We start from the raw sequence: 7,636 nt of genomic DNA on the forward strand, positions 1-7,636 counted from the left end.
CCGTCCTGGGCAGCCAAGGGGGTGCCTACTGCGCAGGCGGGAGCTGGGGCGCAGATCAGGGGACCCATGGACCCAGAAGAGAGCCGCTTTCAGGAGAGACCGGGTTGCAGGAGTGGGCTACCGAGGTCACCTGGCATCTACCACATTCTGAGCCCTGACACCCATGCGCGTATTACTCTCCCCCCGCCCCCACGCCCCCGCCCCGCAGGGATAGCTGGAGGAGTCTGCACTGCCCGGTAGGCGGCGCGCGGGCATCTTTTGCATCTCTTTTGCAAAGAGACACCTAGGAGCCCTGATGACTGTAAGCTGGGGTCCCAGCACACAGCCAGTCTAAATGGTGACTGTCACCCCGTTTAAAGCTGCCGCCTCAGAACGACTTTTGGGGCCAGGGGTCCTGAGCCCACAAGGCTCAGCAGGTGGTTGTGTATGAGCGGGAGCTGCAAGGGTCTGGAGAGTCCCGGCTGAGTTCCCGGGCGGGGGGGCGGGGGGAGGGTGGATTTTATGCGCATGCGCTAGCGCCCCGGGGAGGCAAATCCAGATGAGGGCAAGTGTTGTGTCTGGAAAGGTTAGGTCAAAGGTGTGGGCTCTTGGCGGGGTCAAAGCATCTACCTGAATCCAATTCCTTGGTCCCTGAGGTCCAAGCCTTGCTTGGATGGCTTAAAGTGTTCCAGATTTAACATCATTAGGTCCTGGATACACACTCATAATGACAATGGATGGACGTGTGAACTGTGTTAAGAGAGATTAAAAACCAAGTTGAAAATTGTATGTTGGTTAGTTTGTCATAATGTTTTCTCTTGCTGTCTCCTCGGTTTTCTGAATTTTAAACGTGGTTTTACTGATTTTTTTTTCCTGAATATCAAACTTAGCATGCTTATTGTAGAACAAAAGGAATCTTATTTATGAAAAGCCATATGAATGCTCTCCAAATTTAGGGGACACAATGACAGTGATGGGGAGACTGGAAAGAGAGGAAACGAGCACAAACCAGGGGAGCAAGTCTTTTATTTCTCGGGCTCTGAGCAAATTGCTGGGTGCTGCTAAGGACCAGATTCTCCTTCCACCCCAAACTCTTCCTCTGTTGGATGGCTTGGTAAATAGCGTTAGGGAGTGTGAAAGGCACCACCATTCTGGGAGCTCGGCAGACCTGGCTTGAAACTCTGGCTCTCCGTTGCCCTGATGAGTGAGTTGACATCATTTTTAAAGCTTGCTGAGACTTTGCTTCCTCCTCTGTAGAGTAGGGGATCATAATACCTAATTTGCAGGGCTGTTGTGAGATCCAAGGGAGGTGACACCTGTCTAATGCCTGGTACTTTGGAGGTAGCGAAGCTCAATAGAAACTAGTGGACCCAATCTCCTAATTGATCAGAGTTGCTAGGTTGTTATACAATGGCCTGGCCCTGAGATCTAGTGGAAGAATCTCTGCCCTCCTACAAGCTCCTTAGTGCTTGGGCGGGAGACATACTCCTCCTCCGCCTGAGGATCATCTCTATGCAGTCACTTCATTACCTGCCCTCTTAACAGCACGAAGGCTGAGCTGGGAAGAATTCCCTTCTCTCTTCCACACTCTTCCTGGGCTACAAGATGGGTGCTTATTTTTCCTTCTGGACACGGCACCCTCCGTGTTTAACAAAGCCTGGTTATTGCCTGTTTAAAATATGTTTTTTTTTTTTTTTGCATGTGTTCTGGGGAGAAGAAGGCAGCCATCTGAGAACCCCCGGAGATTCACCCAGATGCCTGATCCCAAGAGATAGCTACTCTCAGTGCCCCCTGCCCAGCAAATGGCTCGTTTTGGTGATGTGTCGAATTCGGGCCACTCCTTTTTGTGACCTTTTGGAAGGGAAGATGAGTCCTGAGAGGCACTTACAAAACAAGCCCTGGAAGTTTAGGTGACAACATTAGAAAAAGAGAGCGATTGTATTTTCAGAAAGAGTATGAGAATCCAGCAGCAAAGTAGATATTCAACCTCCATTTTATTGAGAGAGTAAATCAAGTAACTAAGTTTCAAGAAGGAAGAATCCAGTTTGGGCAGTTCTAAGGGAGGCTAATAGTGTCTCCCACTAGGACAGGGATTTTAACCCTCCAAGTGTCATACAAAATGATTTTTAAAATAATTGTTTAAATATATCCCAAAGATCTTTACAGTCTCTTCCCTTCACAGGTGGTGCAATCTCAAGCAGACTCCCTGACTCCGCTGAGTGTGGAACCTGACGCAGGGCTCGATCTCATGACCCATGAGATCATGACCTGAGCAAAAACCAAGAGTTGGACGCTTAACCAACTGAGCCACTCAGGGGCCCCTGCAAAAAGCAATTCTGAAGTGGTAAAATACAACAGAATAAAAGAAAAGTTAATAAAATTTTAAAAATAGCTTTCAGTGCTCTCACTTTGCATAACTATTTCTATTTTTGCATATTATCATCTTTCTGTGTGCATATATCTATTTAATTGCCATCAATGTGGATGTTATTATGAAATATAGCATATTTACTTAATTTTATACTGTGCAATCATCCTCATATTTTTACAGGCTTTCTATTGTAACTTTAATTTCTGTATAATATTCCATCTTGTTCGTCATGTTCTTGTTCATCTTGTTCGCCAAAATTTATTAAATCATTATCAGACTGTTGGACTTATTTAGCTTTTCAAAAAATATTTTTGAGTGCATAATATGTAACTGGGGCTGTGCAGGGCTGACATTTTTTTGCTGCACCAAAAAACTTTGGGTCTAAATATTTTTTGTCTTCTCTTTGTTTCTTCAGGGAAACTTCCAGGGAGTGTGAATTTCGTATTGACCCTTGCTTTGCATTAACGATGCAAAATGATTGAACCAAGTTAGCTTATGACAGGCAAAAAATAAGTACACTACTTTTGACATATGCCCATTAGCATTAAGAATGATCATTTTTTTACTCTTTTTTTCAAAGGCATCATTTCATTTCCCATGAAAGTCTAGAATGGCCGGAAGAAAGCAGGGTGTGCTGTCCTAAAGTCAGCAGGTCTCAAGTCCTGGGTACATAATGGCACTGAGATCTTAATCAGGTGTCTCTATTTTTATTTCCTTCACTGTAGTGTGTGTCTTCTTCTTCTTTTTTTTTTTTTCACCTTTTGTTGAGGGGAAGTGTTCACCCATCGACTTAGATTCATATCATCCCTTTGCTTTGACACCTCCAACAATTTCCTTGAAGACAGACCATACAGAGGGAAGGTTGGTGGATTTGGGGTGGTGGCGTGAACTTGTGCAGTGACTCAAAACAGACCAGCACTGCGCCAGGGAGAAATCAGGTCGAGCACCTGTGGGTGCAGGCTTCTTCCACTGGCCCTCCCACTCAGGGTGCTGCCTGCAGGAGGAAGCTTGAAAGAAAAGGAAAGAATATTATACTCAATACCTAGGGAAAAACATGTTAGGAAGGGGGCTTAGGCAGGGCAGACTTCTACAAGATGCTGTGCATAATAGAAAAGGCTTTTGAAATCTTGTTTGGATTCAGAAATCCTTACTCTATGGAGTGGCTCATTCAATATTAAAAAATTAATTATCTCTTCTGATTCTCTTATTGCATTTATTCATGCTTATTTATCCCCCAATGTGTTTCCAGTTTCCTTTTCTCCAGAAGAGAGAATGGACAATTAAAAAGAGCCAAGCCCCTCTCCTCTGGGACAAAGTGATGGTGAATTTTCCTGAAGAAATATGTAGCTAGGACTTCAGACTTTGGCAGATAATGCTGAGAAATCCGAGAACTGCAGGCAGATAAGTAAGCTCTTAATACAGATCACATTCGAAATCCATTTTTTAAAAAAGGTTTTATTTATTTATTTGAGAGAGAGTGGTGGGGGGAAGAGAATCTCAAGCAGACCCTGCAATGAGTGCAGAGCCCAACATGGGGCTCTATCTCACGACCCTGAGATCAGGACCTGAGCCAAAACCAAGAGTTGGATGCTTAACTGACTGAGACACCCAGGCGCCCCTCAAAATCCATTTCTTAAAGAGATGCTGAATATTTTGAAATGCGTGCAGGGATCAGTTCCTATAGGAAAAAAAGAGATAAGAAATGAACATCAGTCTATTTCTAAAAACAGGGCAATTAATTTGCAAGTTTAAGGAGAGCTATGGATATTGTGTGTTGCCAGTTCTGCCTGACATTAGGAAAGTGTGTTCTGTGTTATCTCAAGGGAGAAGAGTATCATATTTGACTGGATGCTATTGTTGTCAGTTGTTCCAGACTGTTGGAACAAACAGGGCCATCCTTTCTGAGCCTGGAGGATGGGCTCTGGTTGAGGCAGAAGACTTTGTCTTTGACCTTGGCTTTGACCTGTTCAAAAATTTTAGTTATGCCTCAATTGAAGAGAGAGACATTTTATAATCCAGCAGATGAGATAAAGCTCCGTGGAACCTAGTAACAATGATGGCAGGCCAGAGATTCAAAAATAATTTCAGTGGCCTGGAATAGCGGGCTGAAACTAACAGGATGAAGTTAGAACTTCACAGATTTAAAAAAAGCAACAGTCCAAATATAGACTGCGAGCTGTTTCTGGGAAAAGATCTGGGAGTAATTCGATACAGCAGCTGAAGAGATCATGAGAATTCAGAGATTCGCAGGTCTGGGTGGAGCTAGGGGATGCGGGCCGGCCTTGCCGCCCGCCACTCACCTGCCGTGGGGGAAGTCGTGCGCCCCAGGGGTGTGGGCAGAGCCGGCCTGCAGGTGGTTAGCAGGCTCCAGAGCAAACAAAACACAGAAAGTAGGGGTGTGTGAAGGAGGCGCAGAGAAGGGCAAGGGGGACATGAGAGTTGTTCATACAGAGGTGGGATTGACTAGCTGCAGGTGGCATCAGGGGCCAGACGAGTTCCCTGTCCCTGGGCCTCCCCCGCTTGCACCCTCTGCTCCTGCAGGGCTTCCCTGAGCACGTGAACGTCAGCCCACCACCCTTTACCCTCTATTCCCCTCTCCCCGCTTCGCTGCTCTTCTTTTCAAAGCACGGGTCAGCGACTGAACAAGGACATTTGTTCTGGGCCATTGTTCTGTCTCAGTGGGGCCTCGCATAGGATGCTGGGCTGTGGCGTCCGCCTGCAGGGTTCACACCCTGGGCCTGTTTCTTTCCAGGTGTGTAACCTCAAGCATGTTTGGCAACCTTTCTGGACTCCATCCCCTCATGTATAACCTGGGGGAGGGGGTGATAGTTGTACCTCCTCACAGGGAAGTTGTGAGCATTAAATGTCTTCCTGCAAAGAGCTTAGCAGCAGGCCTGCCTTTGTTCTCGGTAACTGCTTTCTGTTCTGGGTTGGTGGTTCCACACTAGAATGCATAAAGGCAGGAACTCTGTTTTGTTTCAATCCTATGACAAAGTAACTGCTCTTTGAAAATGGGATGAACAGATAGGTTTCATGGGGGGGAGTTTTGAACAGCCAGATGCTATTTTGTTGTAAGTGGGAACTTGCCCCCAATCAGAGTTCTTCAAGAACAAAAGGGCTGTCAGGGGAGGTAGGGGCTCGGGGCACCAGAGACGTTGAAGGAGGGGCTGCTGGCCCTTGGTTTGGGTGCGGGGTGCAGAGCATCTCTGCTTAGGGTGGAATGGCGGGTCTTCAAGGTGCTCTTTTGCTCCTGAGGCAGGAGGTGACCTGATGAAGTGACAAAGTCATCACTGGGCAGGCAGTGCAGATCCCCTGAGCTGGGTGCCAGGTGGGACTCCTTTGGGTGTCCATAAAGAAGGAGCTCTGGGGAGCTGGAGAAGCAGACTTGGCAAATGAGTGGGCACCAGGTTGGCTCTGGTGGGTCATGAGGCAGGGAGCACAAGGTGCCTTAGTTATCATTCTGCGCGATACGGTTCACTGTCTTCTATAGTGTGAACGCAGCAGACTCTTTCTTATAAAGACTCACAAAATAGGAAATTCTCCCAAACAGGGAACGGGTTGGTTGCTGGGTAACTGGACAATGTGGCAGAAGTCCCCAGTCCCCCCACTGCTGAACGCACCTTTTCCCAGGGACCTCCAGGTGCCGGGGGAACAGCCTTGCCCTGCATGCCTGGGTCACGCTGTGAGTTTGTGCTCAGTCCCCAGCCAGCAGCCTCTGCTTTTGCTATTTCTTCCTCTCCCTGGCGTCCTGGTTGGTGATGTGCAGTGCGTCTCTCTGTGGGCCACAGCTGAGGGTTGGCATGAGGTGACACAGTCCTCATTGCAACCTTGCTGGTCTTGGAACACTCTTAGGAGGCCTATGGTAGTAGCAAGAATGGCGGCTGCCGTGTTTGTTTGAGGATGCACGGGATGCCAAGCACTGTGCCTCATATTCTAGTGGGCTCTTTCTTTTCATCCTCACATCCTGGAGGAAGGTACTTTTCCATTTGTAAGCGGGTTAACCGCGGCCTGTAAATGTTTGGCACCTTCCTTTGCTCCCCTCCTCCCTCCCCTCCGTGGCCCCCCCCATCCTCTTTCCTCCTTTTTTCTCTCTTTGCTGTCTTTCTTCTTCCAGCTTAAAAATGTTTCTTTTCTTTCCACACCGTTGCCCAGATACCTTGGGGAAAATTCCCTCCTTCACTTACTTCCTTTTCTGGGCTCCTCTGTTTTCCCTTCTAATTTGTTTGGTTCATTTTGGACCAAAAAAGAGATTCTTGGTATTATTGATAAATGCATGGATATTGCTACCGACATATCTGTGTTGAGGCAAGGAAAGTTCTAGATCGGAGGTGATAATAGACAACTGGGATAATCAAGATCGAAGGTCCTGGAAGTCATTCTACAATATCCACACAGGTCGTCAGGTCCCTCCTTCTCCGCCTCTAATGAAACTGTCTTTATTCTCCAGCACCGGAGTTCAGGGAGCAAAAAACCTTCAGTGATGGGTTGGGAGCTATGACCTGGAAGGCAGACAGATAATTCACTAAGAAAAGCTCACGCCCTCAAGGAACTCTCAACCCAATTTTACTCATTATTTAACATCATTTCTCTGTATTCATCCCGTATTTCACACTCATCCACCACCTCCTCCACTAAATGGTTTTTCTTTTTCTGAGCGTGTACTATTTCAGCTACATTTTGGGTGGAAATAGGTTTTTTGCAGGTGGTTCTGGAACCTAGCCATGCTTTATAAAAATAATTCTATAGGGAAATGTCTTTTTTTTTTTTTAAAGATTTTATTTATTTATTTGACAGAGAGAGACACAGCGAGAGAGGGAACACAAGCAGGGGGAGCAGCAGAGGGAGAAGCCAGACTCCCCACTGAGCGGGGAGCCTGATGTGGGGACTCGATCCCAGGATCCAGAGATCATGACCTGAGCTGAAGGCAGACGCTTAACCATCTGAGGCACCCAGGAGCCCCGGGAAGTGTCTTTTTGGTAAAGCTGATTTAGGCACAAATGGAGTGCCGTCCCTTTGTACAGGGGCCACCGGGGTGCTGGGCTGGAGGACTGCTCTAAATCAGCAGACCACGGTGGCCGAAAGAAATCTGTATCTGGCACCATCTGGTGTTTGGGGGAAAGGAAGTGCTGTTCTCAGTTTTATTCCCCAGCTCTACCTTATCATGACACCGAGAAAAGCCCCAGCTGGAAATGACACCCAGAGAGGTAGAGAGAGGTTTCTAAATGGGTCTTGTTATCTCCGCTGACCCGTTCACTTCGATCTTTGGGTTTTGGCTTTCTGCCTGTC

Source organism: Callorhinus ursinus, unplaced genomic scaffold, assembly GCF_003265705.2.
Source record: "Callorhinus ursinus isolate GAN/ISIS: 27379988/994484 unplaced genomic scaffold, GSC_fseal_2.0 scaffold13, whole genome shotgun sequence".
Taxonomy (NCBI): Eukaryota; Metazoa; Chordata; class Mammalia; order Carnivora; family Otariidae; genus Callorhinus; species Callorhinus ursinus.